The sequence below is a fragment of the Thalassophryne amazonica genome, chromosome 2 (genome assembly GCF_902500255.1).
Source record: "Thalassophryne amazonica chromosome 2, fThaAma1.1, whole genome shotgun sequence".
Taxonomy (NCBI): Eukaryota; Metazoa; Chordata; class Actinopteri; order Batrachoidiformes; family Batrachoididae; genus Thalassophryne; species Thalassophryne amazonica.
In genome coordinates, this window is record NC_047104.1 from 46,651,570 (window position 1) to 46,677,313 (window position 25,744).

Consider the following 25,744-nt stretch of genomic DNA (forward strand, 5'->3'; position numbering starts at 1 on the left):
CTTTCATATGTTCAAGTGCACAGTGTGCAGGACATCATGAGGCCTTGGGGCAGTCAGATGTAAAGCTCAATATTTATCAGTGTTTTGGGGCATCCGGTGTAAAACTTGTGCCAAATCAACATACAGATCCACCTTGGATCTGCTGTGGCCACCCCAAGTGAAAACAAAGGAGCAGCCAAAATTGTAAATCAGTCAGATTTGACCCAAACATGACAGGAAGGTTAAACTGTTGAAGTATTTGAATATTTTACCTCTTTTCATGAAACAAATAGAGGTACCTCATAATTGTCCGGTTTCATACTTATCAAAACAGCTTTTTTCTTATGTAGAAAAATATGACTCCTGCATACAGTATGTGTAACATGCGACAGAATTCCTAGTATGAAATTTAATTAATATGTACAATGCATACTGGATTGTTTTCTGAATATTTTTGCACTTTGAAGGAGGGACGGTCTCTTTGGAGGTCTGTGGTCTTGTATCAGTCAATATTTATTATTCATATGCAATCTGTAAAAACAAGCATATTGTTAGTAGTCTATTTCATACCAAGTTAAAACTACCATTTGAAGTCTTAACTGTCTGAAAATAAAATTGAAAATTGCTAGATTCTCAGCATCACAAAAATATTTGAAACTGTACAAAACCGGACAATTATGGAGTACCTCTATTTGTTTCATAAAAATGGGTAATACATTTAAATACTTCAATATTTTAAGATTGTTTTACACTCAGAATACTTTAGACATTGCTGTTGTGATATTGCATCTGAACCACATTTCCATAACCTGTAACCTTATATACCTCAGTGAAGAATTTTGATGTTTTTGCCTTACGAAAAATGGTCATTATAGGGTATGTCTATTTGTTGTGTAAAAACAAGTAGTACATCCCAAAATATTCAGTGTTAACATTTGAATGTGCCTTTCACACTGCAAGCGTTGACAGCGTTAGACGCATTGCGGATCACTCTAACAAGCATTATTTTCAATGAGATGCTTCGCTGGGAGCGTGCATTGCCACTTGTCTTCAAGCTGCCGCGGTCAAAGTTCAACCCAATCCAACTTTCACCGCTGTGCACTGTGATGTAGCTTCGCGCTGTCCAATAAAAACGACGCATCAGGCCAAAACACGGAACACTACAGTACAGAAACGTGTCACAGAACTGCTCATTTATACACAGCAGTTTTCTGACAAAATCCTTGCAAATATTGTTTTTTAACTCAAAATTAATTTATGATTACTGTGAAAACGTTTCTTACATTAGAACACTTGTGATTAAAATAGTAAAAAATAAAAGATTCTTTAGAAACATTTCTTCATCTGTAAATTAAAACCATACTTACCTGTTATTTCAGATTAGATGATTTCTTGATTAACATAACGAACCTTGGACATTTACTTTTAGACAAAAGAGCATGGAAATAAATGTGTATATTTTTAAGTCTGGTAGATTATCTGCATTTCAACCAGAAAAAGAGACACTGTAAATAAATACAAATGTTTCTTTTAAATGCAACAGGAGATGATTTAATAATGATCGCAGTGTGATTGTAAAGTAGGATTTCTTAATGTGACATAAACCTCATGATGACAGTATTTTTTTCATTGAGTCATTTCAACTTGTAATTACGTCAGAATATGTGATTGCCTTTAATGTTGTGATCAGGACAGAGTCATTTCTAAAATGTGAATATGACTAGTGATTGTGAATGTTAGGGGTGGGGCTTCTTCTACCTGTGCAAATGTTGTTTGACTGAACTTTGACTTCATGGACATGAAGTTAAAATAGTTAAAATTTAAAAAGTTAAAATATACAATGAAACAGCTTTTTAAAAATAATAAAATAGTTGCTGTTTAAAGAGGCTTTGTTTTATTTAGAAGTGTACAAGCAGGAGTTGGTTTACTGGACTCTAGGGACATTTAACCAAATGAAGGTCTCTTCTGCAGCTTTGACTTCTGGTGTAGTTGTTGGAGACACTTTTCTCCCCTTTTGAAGAGCAGAGATGTTTTCTTCCGACTTCATGGTGTTCAGCTCATCACTGGAAGTTGTTGAAGTGCGTCTGAATTTAGATTGTCTGCACAGCAAATGTTCCTAATTGTGGGAGAAATAAAAAAAAAACTTAAAACATAAAGAAACACTAAACAGTTTTTAAAAATGCATCCCAAAAAATCAAAGTTATTTAAAGTTGAGTTTTTGGTGGTCTCAGACGTAACAAAAAAAGCTGTAGCTTTATTTGATAAAAAAAAAACAAAAACAAAAATAGACTGAGCCATTTAGAAATTAAAATGTTCACTCAGCTCAACTGTGCTAAAAGGCTAAGCTAACATTAGCCGAGCATTAAACCTTCAGCAGTGCAGTAACATCACATTTTATTTTTAAATTATTGTCACCTCAGACTAAGCTGCAGAACTAAGCGCCATTGGTCAAACTGGGTGTTTGCACATATGCAAAAGTGAGGCATTTCAGATTGAGTGTGTCTGCATCACCACAGCTGCCTGCCTTGCTCTGCCCCAGAATGAGGCCTGAACTCCAGCTCCTGTGTGTGGCTCTGCACACTGTAGCGGTTCGATCGATACCCCACCAAGTCATCAGCATCATTTCAAAAAGTAGCTGAAAAAAAGCTTCTCTCAGCAGGATGATGGGAGACTTGTTCTGCTGCTTTTTAAGCCTTTTTTGTGGTTCTACAGATGGAAATCCAAGATGGCGATTGCTCATTTTTTAGGGGGGGGGGGGGGCTTTGAAAAAAGTCAGAGTGTGACGTAGAAACCTCCGCCCCTACCTTGCCATGCCAGACGCATTCGGAGACATTGTCTACCGCGTCTGATGCTTGCAATGTGAAAGGCCCATAAGGCTTCAGAAAAATATAAGGTCATAAAATTGTGTGTGTGTGGGGGGGGGGGTTACATAAACCCATGTTGGCCCACAGACTATACTATCTCCAGGGATAAGCCCCAGCCTGATTGCATTCAGAGCCTATATAAGACTTCTACCTTCTACATCTATGCTGAAGTTTCATCTTCTGAGTTAGTGTGCAGTTTATGTTGAAACTGGTTTTCCAAGTCAGCAGAAAGTTATGTTAAATTTGTAAATGTGACATGACTAGCTTTAACCGTAATCATAATGGTATATGTCAGTAGACAAGGAGAACAGCGTGACCTCATATTGTCCCAAAAACACTATTTAAATAAGATTTCTCTCTCTGTTCCTTGGATGACCTTCTGCACCAGTCTGACGCTGAGTATTTCTAACAAACCCTCATTTTTTGACAGCTTGACTAAAAACAGGCCCCTTAGAGCCTGAGCAAACCCAGCACATCCTGGACAGGTTCCCAGTTCATCTCAGAGACGATGAGTACAGAGAAACAGACATTCACTGTCACATTCACACCTACGGGCAATTTAGAAATATCTTTATTCACTTAATCTGCATGTCTCTGGACTGTGGGATGAAGTCAGAGGATAGGGAGAATCAGACACATGAGCACAGCATGCATGGTTCACACAGAAAACCCACATGATCTTCTTGCTGTGAGGTGACAGTTCCTGCCACTGATCCACACTGCTACCCGAGAATGTACTTTTTTTTTATGGAATCACAGAGAATTACTGGACATGAGCACTAGAGGACGCCATTGCTCTGTGAGTAACAGCCACAGCTGGACCTGCAAAAATCAAAACAAAATCCTCCCACACGTGTGACTTGACTAAACTGGCATGGTACTGGATTGTTCTCTGATGACCACTTTGTCATTTGCACACAAATGCAGGACAACAGGTGAGAGTTGACTCTTAAAATAAGTCTTGCACACAGCATGCACAACACTAAATGTCACTTAAGTGCAGTGATGCCGGTAACGCATTACTTAGTAACGCGTTACTCTATAATCTGACCACTTTTTTTAGTAACGAGTAATCTAACGCGTTAATCTTTCCAAATCAGTAATCAGATTAAAGTTACTTCTCCAAGTCACTGTGCGTTACTATTATTTTTCATTGTGGGTCAATCGCAGCATTAAACTTGGTCCGTGTGCAGGAGGTCGGGGTTCGACTGAACTGCCCGCTTTAAGCGAGCTGTGAGCTTTTCATCCACGGTTTTTTGCAGCTGCTCGACTCGTCCTCACCTCTTAAAGCGCGGTGATCAGCACACCTGCACTGAGCTTTACAAAGACATTTTATACTTCTTCCCTCCTTTATTTAGAATTCTGATCTGAGCCGCTCTGTATCATCTCGTTAAAAACAGCTGATCCTCCGCGACGCGTCAACAACTAACACTATTTTCCACTCAAATGCACCTAAACTCTCTTTCTGAGGACCACATGATGTGAAAACGCAATTAAACTTTCCTACCTGTAAATCTGGTCCTGTGTTCTGCATAAATAAATGTTATCCATTCTTTGTGCTCAAACGCCAAAGCAGGGGCGAATCCAGATTGAATGGGGGCGTGGGGCAAGGATGCCCCCCACAACACCCCAAGATTAAAGGTCCAGTTTTGAAGCCGTTTTTTACTACAACTACTAATATTGCTTAAAATAATAATAATTTCGACAAGTAAAATGTTTAGAGAGAATTTAAATGTTAGAAAAATGTTAGAATTTAATAGTTACATTTATAAACAATGTAGGTTCGAAATTGCAAGTTAGATTACTAGTAACTAAAAAAGTAACTAGTAATCTAACTTATTACTTTTACAAGGATTAATCAGTAATTGGATTACTTTTTCACAAGTAACTGTGGCAACACTGCTTAAGTGCATCCGTCCAGAGCATGTTCAGCGGAAGCACTGTGGCCAACACCGTCAGTTAAACAAGACTCTTAAAAAATAATGTTTACTCATCAAGTCTTTAAATGGCCCATGCAGTAACTGTTGGTCTAAATTAGCGTGACAATGCTTCTTTTTTTTAAATGCCTCTATCCAAAACAAAATTAGTCTTAATATGACTGTGGAATTTAATGATTTCCATCACTGAAATTATGAAGCTCAGACTGTGTTTTCATTACGGATGCTGGTAAGTCTTTCCATTCATTCACAATGTCAGTTCAAATTATTGATACGTTTTATTGTTAACCGCTTACACTTGGAATACAGCAAATTTACCGTGAAATACTTTGTAATTAGGGAATAACCTTGTTGTGTCTGATTTGTGGATGTTAATGCTGGATTATGGCCGTAAATTGACTTTTACTGGAAAAACTAATTTGCGACTGTTATCAGACACAAGGGGGTTATTCCCATTCTAATCCAATTCCATCATTTGCACGTTTTATTTTTCTGTAAATTGTCAAAGGGTGTGGTCGGCTCGTCAAAGCTTACTGTAGCAACAGTGTCTTCATGCCAAACTGGACATTCTGTGAGCAGACCCACAGATTCCTCCATCTCGTCAACTACAGTTGAGCTCAAACGTTTACATACCCTGGCAGATTTTTTGCTTTTTTTTTGGCCATTTTTAAGAGAATATGAATGACAACACAAAAACGTTTTTTTCACTCATGGTTAGTGGTTGGGTGAAGCCATTTATTGTCAAACAACTGTGTTTCCTCTTTTTAAATCAAAATGACAAGAGAACTACCCAAATGACCCTGATCCAAAGTTTACATACCCCTGTTCTTAATACTGTGTAACATCGACGACAGCTTGGAGTCTTTTGTGGTAGTTGAGGCTCTCTGATGGTAAAACTGCCATTGAATATGGTTCGGACTTTATTTACATCACTTACAAAGAAATACAAACAATATGGAACTCTATGGTAAATCTGCATGGAGTAGACAGTTTTCAAAAACTGAGTGACTGTGCAAGAAGGAAAAGAGTGAGGAAAGCCACCAAGACACCCAGACAACCCAAGAGAAGTTATGGGCTTATGTGGCTGTGATTGGAGAAATTGTGCACAGTGCAAACTTTGCATTTTGTGTCACTACTCTTAGCTTCATAGTGGAGTAGAGCAGAGAAGGATTTTCTTTCTCCAAAACAGATCAAATCCAGGCTTGCATCTCAGATGTACCTTCTGGCAATTTGTAGCTAAACTTTCAGGTCTTCTTTTTAAGAAAATCCTCTTCTATACCACTTCATCATGAAATGGATAAACTGGTGATACAAAATTCAGAATTTGCACTGTGCACAATTTCTCCAATCACAGCCACGTAAGCCTATAACTTCTTCTGGGTTGTCTTGGTGGCTTTCCTCACTCTTCTATTTCTTGCACAGTCACTCAGTTTTTGAGAACTGTCTACTCCATGCAGATTTACCATAGAGTGCCATATTGTTTGTATTTCTTTGTACTTGATGTAAATAAAGTCTGAAACATATTCAGTTGCAGCTTACCATCAGAGAGCCTCATCCACAACTACCACAAAAGACTCCAAGCTGTCATTGATGTTAAAGGGGGCAATACACAGTATTAAGAACAGGAGTATGTAAACCTTTGATCAGGTTCATTTGGATTTTTCTCTTGTCATTTTGATTTAAAAAGAGGAAACACAGTTGTTTGACAATAAATGGCTTCACCCAACCACTAACCATGAGTGAAAAAAGTTTTGTGTTGTCATTCATATTCTCTTAAAAATGGACAAAAAAGCAAAAAATCTGCCAGGGTATGTAAATCTTTGAGCTCAACTGTACATTGAGTAATTCTGTATCAGAATCCACATCAATACTTTCGTATGGTAGCTTAAATTCACCCATTTCGGCATTGTTGCTCTCAGCTGACAGCGCTATTATTGACATCTGCGTAGCAACGCGGTCAGGGTGCAGAATTATACATCAAATGTGAAATGGTCAAATATTTTATATTTTATGGTCTGAAATCTCATACGATTAACCAACCAGATTTGTGGATAAAATGTAACTGGATTAGAATTTTTTTTAAACTGTAAACATGCCTGTTTCCTGTGCAGATTCGTTACATTCTGCCAGACCTTGTCAAACAATGCAAACATTTTGAAAATATCTAAATAAACAATGTATTACAATCACATATGTAATTTACAAGTTTAACTTTAGTTGGGGAGGTGATGGTCTAGTGGTTAAGTGTTGGGCTTGAGTCCAGAAGATCATGGGTTCAAATCACCGCCTGACTGGAAAATCACTAAGGGCCCTTGGGCAAGGCCTTTAATCTCCTATTGCTCCTGGTGTGTAGTGGGCACCTTGTATGGCAGCACCCTGACATTGGGGTGAATGTGAGGCATAATTGTAAAGTGCTTTGAGCAGATGGAAAAGCGCTATATAAATGTCGTCCATTTGCAGTCCATTTTAGTTGGCATACATTGTCAGCTGCATTCTAATGTTATTAAATAGGTACTAGTGGCCACTCATTCATTACGCTCACTAGCTGGACAATAAATAGTGCATGCGCATATGCACGTTTCTGTCATATCAGTGAAACTTCTTGAGATAAATCACTTCAGTGTAATTGATTGCACAGCTTTATCATAGAAACTTATCATATGGAAATGGTGTCTATAACCAGCTTGTACCCCAGTCACTTATCATAATAACTGTTAATAAAATAATTGCTGTAAACTAAAACGTGAGATTTCAACATCCATGCACCTTACCGGAGTGCGATCCAGGTGCAGGTCCTGTCTATAACCGGTAAAGGCCCAAATTATAACATGTCAACCGTTACATCCTGTTTTCCAGTGCTCTCTGTAGTACAGTCTAATACTAAACCTAACTGTATGCATGGGGGGAAATCTCTCTTTTCCATGGAAGGAAGCGAGGCGAGCACTGAGATCTAAATACCCTCTGTGGGCCATGATGGGTATTGAGGGAATGTTTGAGCCCTGTGCCCCTGGGAGATGGTACCGAACTGGGTGGAGGCTACAGACAGTTGGCAATCAATATTTGTATGAAGTAATTTCTATAGTACATTTCACTTTTTTAGTTTGAGCAACCTGACCCTCAATCTTGCCACCCAGGCTCACTCTCTTTTTTTATCCACCCCCCCCCCCCCCCCCCCCCCAAAAAAAAAAAATCCTTAAATGGCATTACTGCCCACCTTCTAAAATGACCCTACATAATTTCTGGCTTCCCCATTTTTACCTGACATAGCATAATGTTACCAAAGAAACACAAATGTTCAACTCCTTCTACCAGCTTTCCAATCTAATCATGGTCAAAATATTGGACATGAGCACTTCCAAAATCTTACAATGTTTCAATGTCTCAGCAACATTTGTGTGCCCTGAGATGTTGAATTGGCTGATTTCAGTCATGCAGGATGTATGATCCTTCCTCTTCGGTGTGCCACTGTGTTCAGTGTTTGTGACTTTAACAAAGCTTCCCTTCTCTCTGTAGGTGTGGATGTATGTGCAGCATCACCATGCGAGCAGCAGTGTACCGACAATTTTGGACGCGTTGTCTGCACTTGTTACCCTGGCTACCGCTTTGACTCGAGAAAGACATCGTAACCACAAATCGCCGTACTGCCTTGGTCAGTACGCCTCCTTCTCCTGCAGTAGCTGGAATCCTTTGGCTGTCATGTCCATCACTGGTACAAAAAATCCTGAAGTGCATTCCAGGAGTTCAGCAGATGCAAAGAATCAGAATACAACATGTACAAGATTGTGGAAGTTGAAGGAGGAAAGCTGTTGTGTGAATTTCAGGGAGATGGTGAGACAGGCACCTAGTGGTGCTGAAGGGACGTTGAATGACTGGTTGACTACTCCAGAAGTGGTGAGGGAAACAGCCAGGAAGGTATTTGGGTTGGATGTTTGAATGGAGATAGGAAGACAATGAAACATGGTAATGGAATCAAGAAGTTCAGGAATTGTCAGGAGGAATAGGTTGACTTAATACAGTAGAACTGGATAGTCGGAAAGATGAAGAAAGTGGACAGTGAAAGGATATGCTATATAACGTACAGCAACGGGGTGGTGAAGACTAAGGATAAGTGTATGTAGACACAGTTGAACACAGAAGGAAGAGGGGCCTGACCAACCAGGAATGGGGCTGGCAATGCTGTGCAGCAGGTGAGGTTGGTAGAAGATGAAGATGAAAATATGTTGACAAATGGTGCTTGTTGAAGGTGGAGAAAGTACTATGAGTAGCCAATGAAGAAAATAAGAAAGTGAGAAGGTTGGATGATGTGGAGAGAGCCTCACATTCTCACACACTCGCACACACACAGTGGTGTTAGCATGCTGCCATGCAAGGTGCTCAACTGATTGGCCACCATGAGCAACTTGAGGTTAAAGTTTTTCATGTGACCTTAAAGATTTTCCAGTCTGACAGGTTACAAGCTACCCTCTCTAAGGGCCCTTTCACACATAACACGATGTTGGGCGAAAGAAGCATAAACCGGAAGAAAATGTTGTGTGGGCCGCTGAAGAGGAGGTACTGCTGGCCCACCACCACCAGAGGGAGCCCTGCCTGGAGTGCGGGCTCCAGGCACCAGAGGGCGCCGCCGCCCCACAGGAGCAGCCTCGGTAACAGCTGTCACCCATCACCTGAGACAGCTGACGGCAATTATCACTGGGGTATATCAGCAGGACAGCATCTCCACCTCATCGCCGAGATATCGTTTCTACCGGAGAGGTAACATATCGAAGCATACAGAGTACATATTTTTGACTGAGCTAGTTTATTGGATTACTGTTCCAACGAGAGGTGGAGGTACCTTTCCTGCCGTTCGGAGTTCTGGGTGCAAACGCGCCCCCATCTAACTGTTCTTTTCCCTCGCCAGCAGTACCAGGTCCGACACGCAGAGGCAGTGGCCACCTGGGAGTTCGGGACTTGGCGGCTCCAGTATTCCCGGGGTCCTGTGGCGGAGGAAGCCGTGTGGTTCCGGTCTTACCTTGGGAGGCGTCTCCTATCTTCGAGCCTGCCCACACGACACTTTTGTGTATTGACTGTTGTCCATTTCTGTAATTGGTTGTATTCGTTGTGCACATTCACAACAGTAAAGCGTTGTTATTTTGACTTACTCCATTGCCGTTCATTTGCGCCCCCTGTTGTGGGTCCGTGTTCCTACACTTTCCCAAACAGAAATCCGTGAACAAAAAACGAAATGGAGAATGGCGAAACATTCCACCTGCTGTCGGTAGGGACACATGGTCAGACAGGCGTGCATGATACAGCAGTTTCGTGCACCTGCACGAGCATGCACAAACAGTGTGAGCAGCTGGAATGTGTTGTACCACCATTAAAAAAAATGGCAATTTATTGAATCCCTCTTATCGAGTGGACACTACAAGCAGTGGTGGGCACACTTCTGATAATCCGATAACAGATAATTATCAAAGATAATGTTTTCATTATCGGATTATCTTTTTAGATAACTTTAAAAACCATTATTGGACCAATTATGTTCCGATTAATTTTTGTCTGATAACTTTTAAACTGATAAAGTAAACAAAGCTGAACAGCGATAAGCATTTTTAAAATTTAAAATCAGTTCAGCACCCACCTGTTAAAAGTTTTGTAATAGACGCCAGTTATAACTTCTGCAAAACAGAAGAGAACTGCTTGTATGAAAAGCGTCTCAATCCTCTGCAGACAAAGGAGAAACAGCAAAAAAAAAAATTTCCTTTATCACCATACCGATATGCTGGTAATATCACCTAAGTCATCCAGAGGCATACATTTTTAACTTATGGTTCAAATTTTAACCAAACTAATTTTGGACAAGTTATTTAAAAATTACTGTCATTTCTGAAGTTTTATAAAGTGAAAATATCAGATATGTTTTAGTTTTAAAGTAATGTGCTAATTTTTAAGGTTTTGTGAGCACATGCTGTGCCCCACAGTGTCATTATGGGTACGATGATGTAATCTCAGTATGTCACAACAGGACAAATGCATTTCAGACACTCTGTTCAGGCTCCACGGACACCAGCATTAAACTCTAGTGCCTAAAACTCCTCTTGAATATATTCTCTGCTTTTATAGACGTTTTGTATTTGCGTTTGTTAAATTCCTCGCATTTTAATGTAGCAGACAGGATTATCTGGAATTTGTTTTTCAAGGCCTCTACTGCCATATACTGGCCAGTCGTGTTCATGGCAGTATCCGCCCCTAAGTACTAAGCGTCTGGGAACCCGTAGATGGCATTGTTCTATTTATTTTGACCCTGGTAATATCAGATGATTGTCAAATCAATTTTTGGCTTTGCAAATGGCTTTTTTTTTTTTTTTACAAATGAAGTTTAAAACAAACAAACAGCAAAATAGTAATAATAATAATAACAATACAAGCCAGCTCTGCCAGTCGTTTGCACAGGGCACAGTGCAAGCGTTGGATGCTTGTAGCTTTTCAGCAGCAGGAAAACCCTCACGACGGCGCCGACCACAATAATATATCAACAGGTTTGATTCTCATTCGATCATACGATCGGCGATCAGGAGGGTGGTCGTCAGATGTTGACCGCAGCTTGATACTCCATGTACACTACACGATGCAGGACGCACGATTAACCTGAAACTCGGTACAAAAAATTCCTGCATGATAAATCTCGCACAGTGTAAAGCATATTTTACAACATCATAAAACGTGCGCACATTCTCTCCACATGCAAAACATTTTGCGATGACACTTCTAGGGCTCTGTAAAAATGCCTGTTTTGACAAATAAAAAAATGGAATATTTTACAAAAGCACATTTATCTTTAAGCACCAACACACAACAGACGTCACATTAACCTGTTGGTTTACATAATGAATGACTGAACCAATCAGTGTTTAGCAGAGGCACTTTTACCCAGAATCCTTTGCGATCTGTCTGTTACAAAACCTCAGAATTAGTGCATTATTCAACATTAAGAGATATATGTTATATTTTAACTTTGTACAAATGACAGAATTGACATTAATGGCATTATTCTATCGGTATTAATGTTATTTATAAATCAAAACCATAACTCAGCATGACTTTATTTTTCAAGACCTCCACCGGAGCATTGTAATTGATAGAGAGCTTGGCTTTATGGCTGCTCTCGGGGTGCCTCTGTGCTAGGAGCGCTGTAGTAAACAAGAGCTTCCAGCAGGGGCAGAACGTTTGAAACGGTCTCATTGTTTGGGTCTGTTGTTATTTTTAATATTACTAGAAGCTGTTTAAATTTGTTTTACTAGTAGTTGTAAATATGCCAGAGATAATATTGGAATTTATCGGTTATCTGTAACTTCCGATACATCTTTGGGTGGTTTATTGTTTTATCTTTATTGAAGATAACTTTTCAGTTATCTGGTCATCTGTTATTGAAGTTAATTTTTTTGGTTATCTGTGCCCACCACTGTATACAAGTATGATCCTTCTGTTCCTTTGTAGATGACCCATGGTTACAGACATACAGTCATGAAATAATATGAATGAAGCAGTGCACTCTTATCATGTCCCCATCTGCTGGCCCGGCGTGTCCAGCCTGCCCCGTGTGTGTGTTCAGCGAGTGGCACGCTGAAGGACAGATACCACGTCATGTGGACCATAGCTGATGTGGCATTCAGATCACCCTCTGAAAGTTCACATAATCAGATGGTCCTTTTCACATGGAGCAGCCTGCTGATGTGCATGCTGAGCGGCCACTCTAGCCCGTGGCATAGGCGATATATGTTTTTATGTATTTCCACGTGAAGGACAGCAAGCACACCCACGCGCCTCACGGTGTAGAGTTGTAAGGTCATGTCCTTCAAAACACGGTATGTGTTCTCTAGCTGTGACTCGCAGGTCCGGAGATCTCAACAGCTGCTGCTGTCTGCTGCCATGCCCACCTGTTCCTTCAGTGCACAGAACAAAGTGTCACTCTCTGTTTCTGTGTTCTGTGATTGATTATTTTAGTTATATGTTATGTAATTGTGTATGTAGTTATTGTAGTATTTATTTATATACTTGTCCTGGCTCTGTTCTCTGTGTTTTTAATTTAACACGCCGTGTGCACTGAGCCACCTTTTTCCAGCTGTCAGTGAGTCTCTAGCCAGCGATCAGCTGAGAGGCGCCTTGCTTGCTTTGTGCGCTCAGACATGGCTGGCCGCTCCCCACGTGATCTTGTCTGTATATAAATATCAGCATGTCATGCAAGGTGTGCCCCCCCCCTCCCTGCACGCCACGTGCCGAGGCAGGAGCCGACACACTGGCACGCCAAGTATTGCAGAGCAGGTGGGAGGCGTGATACACATGCAAGCCACATGTTGGGGGGTGGGGGAGTTCGGCACAGCCACACCCACGTGTGTTGCTTGGTGACGCCACACTCGTGGGGCACTTAGACAATTTTCGAAGACAGCTAGAATGTGGTCAACTGCTGTCTACTCTCATAAAAGGAGCGCAAATAGCCCCGCCTTTTCTAAGTGTCCAGCGAGCAGTGTTGGATGTTTGTGTGTGGACACCTGGAATTTGCCAAGAGGGGGATTGATCAACCACGGTGCAGGGCACTCACTGTCTTTCCGTCACTGGTTGTGCGCGAATGGAGGTAGCATCAGCTGTATGAGGCGTTGAGGCGGCTCCGATTTTTATGAGTGGCATCTGCCTCCTCCTCGTGCACCATTCTGCCTCAGTCGTGTTATGTGTGAAGGGGCCCTAACATCTACACCATCAGCTCTTCAATTTTTATTTTTTTTAACCACTGTGAAAGTATTTTATGTGTATTGCAGAGGTGTAAGATAGATGACTGGAGACAAAGTGATTTTTGTTTTGTTTATTCATCATTTCTGTAACATTGTCTGTTTTTCTCCCTTTCTGTGTCTCACATACACAAACAGATATTGATGAGTGTGAGCAGGCAGGAAACACATTGTGCGACCATGAATGTGTGAACACAGTAGGGAGCTTCCATTGTCGCTGTCACAGTGGCTACATACTTGCGCCGGACCAACGCTCCTGCATCCCAAAGCACAACTGTAAGTTTCAAAATTCTAGCTCTCTTGAGCTTTTGGTTTGGAAACAGAGTTGGTGTTCAGGGGACATTGGGTCACTTCTCTGACAGGTATACTACAGTAATTATATTTGAAAGTAAAGCGTTACCACCTGGAGTGCAAGAACTACATGAGTATTACAGTGCTCTGTGTGCTGTGCAAGATGCTTTCAAGAGTTGTTCCAGTGCTAGCTGCTTGCTACACAATTACCAGAATCATATGGATTCAGGCCAAAACAGCCAAACATTGATGTCATCCCGACTGTGTATTTGCTGGCCATAGACTTGAAAATTTGATAGGTCTTCTTTGAAGCTCATTGGGTTTTTGTCAAACATTCATCTTTAGTTGATCCTGTGGCTCTGTGGGAAATTCTGACCAATTTGCAGAATCACTAGTTGCTGGATACAACCCCTCGCAAAAATTATGGAATCACCGGCCTCGGAGGATGTTCATTCAGTTGTTTAATTTGTAGAAAAAAAGCAGATCACAGACATGACACAAAACTAAAGTCATTTCAAATGGCAACTTTCTGGCTTTAAGAAACCACTATAAGAAATCAGGAAAAAAAATTGTGGCAGTCTCAGTAACGGTTACTTTTTTAGACCAAGCAGAGGAAAAAAATATGGAATCACTCAAGTCTGAGGAAAAAATTATGGAATCATGAAAAACAAAAGAACGCTCCAACACATCACTAGTATTTGTTTGCACCACCTCTGGCTTTTATAACAGCTTGCAGTCTCTGAGGCATGGACTTAATGAGTGACAAACAGTACTCTTCATCAATCTGGCCCCAACTTTCTCTGATTGCTGTTGCCAGATCAGCTTTGCAGGTTGGAGCCTTGTCATGGACCATTTTCTTCAACTTCCACCAAGATTTTCAATTGGATTAAGATCCGGACTATTTGCAGGCCATGACATTGACCCTATGTGTCTTTTTGCAAGGAATGTTTTCACAGTTTTTGCTCTATGGCAAGATGCATTATCATCTTGAAAAATGATTTCATCATCCCCAAACATCCTTTCAACTGATGGGATAAGAAAAGTGTCCAAAATATCAATGTAAACTTGTGCATTTATTGATGATGTAATGACAGCTATCTCCCCAATGCCTTTACCTGACATGCAGCCCCATATCATCAATGACTGTGGAAATGTACATGTTCTCTTCAGGCAGTCATCTTTATAAATCTCATTGGAATGGCACCTTGATGCTTTGATGTCTTCCTTGGTCTACCAGTATATTTGCCTTTAACAACCTTCCCATCCCATGTTTGTATTTGGTCCAGAGTTTTTTCTTTTTTTTTTTTCTTTTGCAACATTTAAGAGTTTAATAATCCTCTCCTTTGTTTCAATTGACATCTCTCGTGTTGGAGCCATGATCATGTCAGTCCACTTGGTGCAACAGCTCTCCAAGGTGTGATCACTCCTTTTTAGATGCACACTAACGAGCAGATCTGATTTGATGCAGGTGTTAGTTTTGGGGATGAAAATTTACAGGGTGATTCCATAATTTATTCCTCAGAATTGAGTGAGTCCATATTTTTTTCCCTCTGCTTGGTCTAAAAAGTAACCGTTACTGACTGCCACAATTTTTTTTCTTGATTCTTATAGTGTTTCTTTAAAGCCAGAAAGTTGCCATTTGAAATGACTTAGTTTTGTGTCATGTCTGTGATCTGCTTTTTGTTCTACAAAATTAACAAACTGAACATCCTCCGACGCCGGGTGATTCCATAATTTTGCCAGGGGTTGTATTATGACCAGCCTACACACAGGTAGTGTGAGGTCTGTGCAAAGTAGAGGCAGGAACTTTTTCCCAGTGGAATTTCGTGTCCATCAGGGATAGGTTCCCAGTTTCCTCCTTCTTCCAACGACATGAAGGTTATGTGAATTGGTGACTCTAAATTGACCATCGGTGTGAGTGTGAAGGTACCGGTAAGTTTGCCTGTGTACATGTATGTTGGCTCTACAACAGACTGGTGACCTTTCCAGGGTGTACCCTGCCTTTTACCGAATGACATATGATCCTTAACTGGAATAAGTGGGTTTAGAAAATAGATGGATGGATGTAACATAGGAGGTTCACTAGCATTGACTTTGCATTTGATTCTTAAATCGTTATGAAATGATCATGAAGATACGTCAGGTATCTGAGTGTGTATGTTTGCACATGCCTTGTATCAAGACTAAATTCAAGCCTTTCAGTGACCTCTTAGACAGCGCCAATAGCAGTGTGTCTTCATGACATTACACTGTTGGACTTGCCCTAACTCAGCAGTGGCACATTTATGAAGTCATGAAGTCACAGGACAGATGTGTATGGCAATGCTGACATCTCTGCCGGAGGATAAATGTCCAAGTGGTTAGAATCATGGCGTTTCCATTCAGTGGTAACTGAACTGCATTTCTATAGCAGTCTTATGCATCTTATGCAGACACTTAAAACACTTGACAGTAATCCTCATAATGACCAGGAAGGGCCATATCCACAAGGGCCACAGCCATGCTGTGGTCAAAAGATGGCTACTTATGGTAGATAAAGATGGCCCACATATTCACTTGGGTGGTTTTGATTAGAGACCCAAAGCTTTTTCAAGTTGTGCTGCATGCGGGAACATCAAAAACAACAGAGTGCCCCAGACCCAACCTAACCTGTTGGAGACTATTTTATCAGATTTAAAACTACACACCTAACAGATTTCAGCTTGAGCAATATGTATTTGTCTATTTTATGAGTGAGCAATGACAGTAATTGTATTACCCTCATAAATTATAGTGGTTTTTAAATGTTTTGGTACAAATCACAGTGTTTAATAACTCATGAATGTATTTCTGATTTTCTAGTCAGTCCTCAGGGAAGTCAGACACCCTGATGAGTTCTGGTTCTTGCTCATTTACCTGTCAAGATATTATGAGCATGAAGAACAGTCTGCTGCAACTAAAGCTGAAGCTGGCCAACACACAGTCATCTCACCAGGTAACAGGACAAACCTATAAACCAACGTAAATCTAGAGCAGAGAGTAGGCACCTGTACTTGGAATCACCATCTTGTTAAAAACAAAAAGGTTAAAGTTTAGAGAACATTTTTCAATTGTACTTGAATTTTCTGTTTGAAAATCAGATTTTATTATTTAAGTATCTAATATTTATATCACCTATTGTGATGTACTTTTTCCTGTTTCCACGAACACTGACTGAATGTTGTAAAACACATGAAGTTTGATTTAGAACTGAGAGAACTACACCTAAGTATGTTTTAGTTTGATTGCTGTTTCATTTAGGCTGTTTCTGTTTTGTAGGTACCTGGTTTAGCCACAGCAGGTGACAACCATCTCATGGAAGGGCAGGAAAAGTTTCCCGATAGCCTGTGTATTCCTGGATCACCAGGCCCTCCAGGTGCTTCCGGAGGTTCCCGGTAATTAGGGGTATAGATAACTGTCAGTGTTGAGAAACAGGTGAAATCCACCACAGGCTCTGCATATTAAAACGGGGAGAGTGAAATGACCGTTTTGTATAATATACAAATAATGAATGTTTATGAGTTCAATGGTAAGAATATTTCATGAGTTGAAAGCTGGAACAAACCATTCAACGAGGCGAAGCCAAGTTGAATGGTTTGTTCCAGCTTTCACCAAATAAAATATTTGTTCCATTGAAAGAATGTAAAAACATTCATTATTTGTTTTTTTATAACAGCTAAAATACAGTTGTAGATCCTTTTAATTTGATATTATATTAATTTCTAAACAACAGAAAAGGGACTTACATTTTGGTGCGTCACTGCACTGACTTTGTGTACTTCCAGAAAAAAAAAAAAAAAAAAAGAGTTCGTGTACGATCCTCACTCCAGCGAAAAATCACGTCTGACATCAACAATCCAACACGAACTTTGAATACGAGTTCAAAAATAATTCTGATGATGTTGTCCGTAATGCTGTGCACCAACTTTGTGTACTTGTTTTGTGTGTGTGCATGCATGCGCAGACTGCAATGGTACCAAACCTATGGATCCAAATTTGCACCCTAATGGAAACAAATTTCACTCTAATGCAATGCAACACAAATGGGACAAATAATCCATGTCACGTGACACACAAAGCACCAATCAAATGAGAAGGATCCACTCAGCTGTTATATAATACAAACTATTGTTGCTCTTATTTCATTTAGAGTGTTGCATTTTGGTTTTGTCACTTTGATGCTCTATTCCTAAGAGTTTTAAGATTCATCACTTATCCACACATCCTCATCAGGGCACCCAGGAGAGCCTGGAATGAGAGGGCACCCAGGTGAGAGGGGTCCGCCTGGCCCAGTTGGTCCACGGGGAGAAATGGGACCCATGGGACCAGAGCCTGACATGACGCACATCAAAAGAGGCCGCCGAGGGCCCGTGGTAAGCAACATGCCATTCTAAAATGTACTAGATCTTACATTTGACCATTTTTACACCCCAACAGCTCTTCTACCACAGTTCACTTAACTGACTGGTTTTTGTAAATTATGATTTTTTTTTTTTTTTTTTACCCATGCCAGCTTTGATCACACCTCTTTTCGTTAATACAGGGAGCACCCGGGCCACCAGGGCGAGATGGTATGAAGGTAAATAATAATTATCTTTGTTATCCTCAAAGTTCAAATCCATTGTAAGCCTGTGTGGACTCCAACACACCTGTAATCCTCAACTGCATGAATTAAATCAATGGCTGTTCATGTTTTACATGGGTGCATTTGTTTTGTAGCTACAGTACACTTTGCTCTCTTGTGTGTAATTTAATTTAGACATATTTCCGTTACTTTATCTGCAGCATCAGCAGAAGAGAGTGCAATAAATGGGCATTAAAATCTCCTGCATGTAAACACACTGTATGTCCATCATAGAAATCAGTTATTCAATAATTGTAAAACAATAATTATCCAAAAATTTTAAATATGTTGCAAAAATGTGTGATGTCTACACATTGTGAGTCTCAAATGTGAATAATAGATGTAATTTGTGCAGATATGGAGTAATATGCATCTTTTCCTTTAATTTTACAGGTGGCTTTGGTTTTTATTTCCTTCATGCATCATGAAATGAATCATTTTAAGTGCTGATTTCTGAGAGGAACTCAGAGTAAAAACACTGCCTCTTTACATCGAAAGGAACCAGCTAAGGTGGTTCAGGGACCTGGTGGTGATGTTCTCTGGTCATCTCCCTTGGGGGGGGGGGGGGGGGGGGGGGGGGGGTGAGTCTTCCAAGCATGTCCAATTGGGAGGAGGCCCTGGGGAAAACTCAGGACATGCTGGAGGGATTATATTTCCCAGCTGGCTTGGGAATGCCCCAGGATCCCCCAGGAAGGGTTAGAGGGCTTGGCCAAGTACAGGGAAGTGTGGGATGAGCTCCTTTGTTGAATGTCCCCACAACCAGTAAACGGATAAGCAGTGAAAAATGAATGAATGAATGTGAATTTGGCTGCTCAGTTATTTTGATGACAGGCTGTAAATAAAGCCTAGAATTAAAATACAATGCAGATTTCTGCTTTGGCACAAGCTGTGTGCGTTTTCTTTGACCGGCACGGGCATCAATTGTGCACAGTGGTGCTGCAGTGTCTGGCTAAGTGGCCTCTGTGTATGTGCATGCGTTGTATATGGCTTCGATCACGGAGAAACCGGGGGAGAGCTGACATTGCCGTTGGTATGTTTGTGTATTTCTGGATCAAGGATAAACGCTGCCAAAATGAAAAGTTGATAGGACTAATATTTTTTGAGAAATTAGGGATATTAGCTAAAACAGTGAACAATGGATGTTGATAATTACATTTCTGGACTCACACACCCCATTCCAAATCATTATAGAATCTTTGCATAATTATTACCACCCTTGAAAAAATGTCAGCTACCTATTTTATAAACACTACCCAATGTAGAGCCCATGGATCCCCACAGACAATCTGGTAGTGGAATATAATCATCTTTGTGGAAAGTATAGCAATGGCGTCATGGAGTTTAGCGCAAAGGTTGCATGGATAATTGTGTGCATTGATGCCATCTTGCGGACACAAGCTCTATAACTAACACACGTAGACGTGATGACATCGCCCTAGTCCAGTACGCTCTGCATTGACTTCCAGTTTGGGCTAGAATTGATTTTAAAATTCTCATGTTTGCTTTTAAAGCTCTGAATTGTTTGGCCCCACCATACTTAGCCGAGCTGCTGACACATCGGGACCAAACGAGAGATTTGAGATCTTCCAACCAGTGTGCACTAGAGGTTCTGAGGTCCCGATACCGCCACTGGGGAGCCCGGGCTTTCTCTGTGGCCACACCCACTTTCTTGGATGAATATTTTTGTTGATGTGTCTGTTCAAATTTGCTTATTGTCTTAAGTTATTCTTTGTTTTTATCTGACTGTGAAGCACTTGGTCACCTGTGGGTTGTGGAAAGGGTTATAGAAATTAACTTTGATGGATTAAATGATTTGAACAGCCATCAGCACACAATAGTATGAAATGGGAATTTTGACACTATCATAGGAAACTCCACCCTGTTTTCCTGTGATAGCAGGGGTTGTTTTTATTATAGTAAAATACTGTACCTGTTTTAGTGTGCAGAACTTTGTGTCTGAGGAGTTGTTAGTCACAGAGGGTCAGCTCAGGTTAGTTCAGGGTGCATGTGCTGTCTGGGGTTGTGGATGACAACTGATCTATCCCCACCTCTTAAAAATAACCATCTCTCTACCACAGCCAGGAGAAAAGATGGCTTTGTCCACTTGCCACAGTTTAAATAACTATTATTTTTCTGAAAGCTCGCTCATGATATTATGTCACTTTAGTTTGTGTAAAATCAATTTATGTGGGCTGTTTCTTTACAGGGTTACAGAGGAGCTCCAGGTCCCAGAGGTCCACCTGTAAGTTTGCTTACATGAAACAGTCAATAGTTTTAAAGTATTAAATACATTTTTGCTTCCACAAAAGTACAGAATCAAATATTTAGTCTTTTTTTTGTGAAACCATTAAGGTTATTCCAACTTCATCATTTTTCCTCTTCATTCCTTCATTTAAATAAATGTGTTTGTATTGATGCACCATCAAGATTAAATTCATTCACAATCAGAAACTGATTTATTGAAATCTGTGAATTGCAAACATCTCGAAGTAATTCATACAAAATCAAAATAAGCACCAGTCTGTGATCTTATCTCTGTTTAAGTCACTTGAGCCATAATTTTTACTGTATGCTTTTACTTTTTGATGCTACACTGACTTAGTTCTTTTGACCTGGATTGAGTATTTTGGGTGATTCTTAGACTACAGGCACTTATTATGTCCTTTGATCATATTGTATGAAAAACAGAAAAAAGGGGAAATTTCACACTTTTATAGTTATCTTTACAATGAAAGTGTTTTAAGAAATTCGTTCTAGTAGTCTATGATGACTTTTTCACCTTTTTTCAGCATCATTATATGCAAATATTGCCGTTTTTGTGCTTGTCCCACACCCAGACTTTTGATCTTCAGTGATAAAATGAATGGTTAAAAAAACGTTTTTTCTAATGTTTTAAAATATCTCTGAATAAAATATCAGTAAACTAATCAAAACATAATTGGGGTATTCAATGTCATACAACTGTTGTGATTTTTTTTAAACAAAATGTAGTTGTCCCACACTATTGCCGTAATTTCCACCACAACACTGTAATGTCCCTTTAAACAGTTTGTATGAAAGATGTTTGGGTAGATTCTATGGAGATAAACAGTAACATCAGAGCACATGTATATAGTGCCAAATCACAACAAACAGTTGCCCCAAGGCACTTTATATTGTAAGGCAATGGTGTGGTGGAAATTACATTTACAAGGCCAATAGTGCCCGTAGTTAAAGAATCACCCTTTTGTGTGTTTTCCAAAGTTAAGGATCCAGTGACCAATTTCATATTTATTACTTTAAGACTCAATATAATTTAAATTCAATTTCAATTGAATCGGCTTATAAAGCGCCAAATCACAACAAAATCATCTCAACGCGCCTCACATAGAAAAGTTCAACATAAAAAATTAAAATAAATAAATAAAATTTAAAAATCAATAACATAATTAAAAACAGAAGAATAAAACAGATAAAAAATAAAACTATTCACAAGAAAGAGAATAAAAATAGGCTTTAAATCTTGACTTAAACATGTCCACGGACTCCGACTGTCTCACGATAAGAAATAGCTCTTCGACCTGCTGTCATAGAAAACCTGTAAAGCCTACTTTTAGTACACAAAAAATTCACAAGAATCAGATCGATAAGCGGAATTGATAATGGTATCAGTATGGATAAAATCTTATCGATACCCATCCCCAATAAACACAGGGGCGAAGTTGAGGATCATTGATATGCCAGGCTGCAACATCGGCACTGGTGAGGCGATTTTCGATACACTTGATGAAGTTCTGAGGTATGTTTATTTTGTTCATTATATTCGATTTATTTTTCATTTTATTAATGTATTTCCACTAGTGACACACAGTTCTTGTTTCTGTAAAAAATAACAAAATTTGACACATTCAGTTCTGTAAAATTCAGCTTGATGCATGAATACTAGATCTCTACTGTTTGAAATTCAACTGTGGAGGAAATACTAATGATCCTGACTTTAATGTCATTGTGGCAACTCAAAAAATGTGGACAAAAACCCAGTTATGTGATATTGCTATGCAGTTGTGTGTACTGTAATAAACCTAATTTTGGTGCGATTTGGAGGTTAGGATTTGTGTTGATTTTATGGATTTTCTCACTTGGTTATACAGGTGGACCCTCAAAGGGGTTGACATGTATGTCAAGTGCAAATGTCTTGGACGTTATTGATGTCAATCATTAAGAAAAGAAGAAAGCTATTACTGAGGGAAGCCACCAAGACACCCTGACAACTATGAAGATATCACAGGCTTGATTGGAGAAACTGTAGATAGTGCAGTGTTTGAATGCTGCATCACAAGAGTGTTTTAGAGGGATTTCTTTAAAGCAAGGTGTGAAATTTCAGCTACATTTTGTCAAACTTGTTTGACAATAAATGGCTTCACCCAACCACTAATCATGGGTGAAAAACGGTTTTGTGTTATCATTCATATTCTCTGAAAAATGGCCAAAAAAATCAATTATTCTGTCAGGGTATGTAAACTTATGAGCAAGACTGCATGGGTCCAGATTTGAGCTGTTTTCCTGTATGAATATCCTGCTACACTACAATCACATATTGGTTCTTTCAATAAAAATCCATTGTGGTGGGGAACAGAGGCAAAAATGAACAAAAACATTAAGTCACTGTCTAATTCCTTACAGTCCAGAGTGTGTGTGCCTAATGTGCAATTTGGAAAGGCTTCATACAACCAAAAAACAGGCCCCTGTTGTTGTTGGTGAATCACACACACAGCATCTTTTACAATAATGACATTTCCTGTCTGTCCCCAGGGGCCACCCGGATCCTTCGATTTCCTTTTACTAATGATGGCCGACATCCGCAATGACATCATCGAGCTGCAGGAGAAGGTGTTTGGGGAGAAACGAGGCATCTCTCTGGACAGCCCTCCACATTCCAGCGGAGAGACTGATTTTTTCGAGTGGGGTTCTGGACAAGGAGACATCAGGCTCACAACCTGACCTTTGACATTGTGCTCATAATGACCGGACCAGCAAAGCAAACAGGAAAACCTGACTTTTTGGGGGGGGTTGGTGCAAGAATGGGGTCAAAACACCAGCATGCATGTAATTCTTATTCTCATGTCTGGGATGAACAATTGGAGGAGATTCTGCTTTCTGTACTGCCTCAGAGACTAAAACAGAGAGATAAGAGGATTCCAGTTTGTCAGACTTTGGACCACAAACTCTCGTAACCACTGCAAGCACCATCACGCCCCCTTTTTATACTGTGCGTATGAGCGATGATGTCATGAAGGCTCTGTGAGACTCTGCTGCCACTGTCTTCATGAGTTTGGACAATATCGGCAATTAATGCTCATTTTTGAAATTGTGCAAGGATTGGGAGGATGATTGGTGGAGAGTATTGTAAAGGAAATATGAAAATGGACAAAATGTCCATGAATCTTCTGACCACAAATAATTTTAAATAATCCTTTTACAAATTTATGATTTTTTTTTTTCAATAATAAAGTGTGACAACACACTCGTGTGAATATCAGCAGGGCTTCTTTGCAGCCTGTTTGATTTTTTACAGTGTTTGGCTGCTTATGAGACATCATGAGGATTTGCAGGATCCCCCAGAGGAGGCTGAACATCACAGCTACTGCCAGTTCTGTGCAGATTCGGAGCAAAGTCTCTGACCTCGTCCCAGTGAATGCTGGTGTTCATCCAGAATGAATTCAGGCTTGTACTCTGTTCAGTGTTTGCATGGACTGGGTGTTGGGTAATGTCCTAGACTCTAGTGACTTGTCTTTTTCAGTGACTTTGATTTTCCAGATGATGCTTTGATTTTTATTTAATCAATGGATACCGATTGCAGCAATTGAAAATCGAATTGAGGATTCAGTGACTGGGTTTGTGATGGTCCAAGTTGAAGACTAATATAATCCAGGCTTTTGATGACCTTCTGGACTCAGCCATCAGAATTGTGCCTGCATTTAGTGTGAAACTGCAGATGTGTTGGAGGCCAGCAGGTATGGTAGTAAATAGGCCTCACTCCCCCAACAGCCAAAGGATACTCTGGACACTCAATCCGGGAGCCCGGGTTTTACCTGACTGGTCAGAGTGTCCGCCTCCCTTGCTGGAGATTGTGAGTTTTCATCCCGAGTGGGAGGAGTCAAACACAGTTAACACAATGAAGCAGCAAGAGGACTACAGCCGTTACACTGATGCCGTGACCCAGATGGGAGTGAGTTTTAGGGGGGAATGGAGGCCAGCAGGAGTCGCTGTGCATATCGTAGTCAGTTAGGTACCGTAGTCTCGTTTGAGGGTGGGCGCTAAAATGAAAGAGCGTAAGTCTACTTCCAAGGACAGCCCTCATCTGTCCCCATCAGAAACACAGCACTTTCTCTGTTTTTGGGCAAATTATACAGCAAACAAGTGAAATTGCAAAGAAAAAGTGAAGATGTGGTGGAAAGCGGACGTGTTGCGGTTTGTTTATAACTCTGAGCTCAAACATGTCAAGGTGGTTGTGCAGGCAAGAGACCACAGCTGCTATGTCAAGGTGTGTAGGCTAACACTTACCAACATGACCTCTCCCATTTGCCTCGTCTGCCCTTCTCCACTGGGAACCGAAAAAAAAAACCCTGCACTTTCGCGACTGCTTCCGTGATTGCAGCCGAAAACAAAACAGTACACCATTTTTCAGTTAGAAGTGATGCTGTGTTTGTGTAGGCTGTTTCTGGAAGTGGTCAAATTCCATGATATTATGCAGGGGTTCAAATGAGACTTTCCCTATAGGTCTCACTCCCCTAACAGCCAAAGGATAATCTGGCCACTCAGTCCAGAGCCCAAGTTTTTAGCCAACTGTTCAGAGCATCCACCCCTTGCCGGAGATCGTGAATTTGCATCCCAAGGGGAGCAAGTGGGAGGAGTCAAACACAACACAACGCAGAGAAGCCGCTACACAGAGACATTCACTTATCTTGGCAGTGACATTCATGTTGCTGAGATCTTAGTTTTAAGATCAAAAGGTGACTAGGAAGTGCATGAAGGTTGCGAGGCAGAGGTGTTTGATGCTGCTAATATCTTTGTAGCACAACAAGAGTCCAAGTCTTTAAGGTCCTGGTGCTTCATGTCTGTATGGTTGTGAGACTTGAATGTTAACCAGTGACCGAAAGTGACAACCAGATGTCTTTGGTACAGGTCTCTTGGGAGTATCTTTTAATATTACATTACCTGATGCTTTTATCCAAAGCCTCTTACAAGTGATAAATTGCAAATGACATGTTGGAGAACTTCAGCATA

General features: G+C 40.3%; 1 pseudogene; it reads left to right on the forward strand.

Annotated features, from left to right (window-relative positions):
- The window catches only part of LOC117523949, a 133,249-nt pseudogene extending 109,421 nt beyond the window's left edge, over positions 1 to 23,828 (forward strand).
- The last annotated feature ends 1,916 nt before the right edge of the window (positions 23,829 to 25,744 follow it).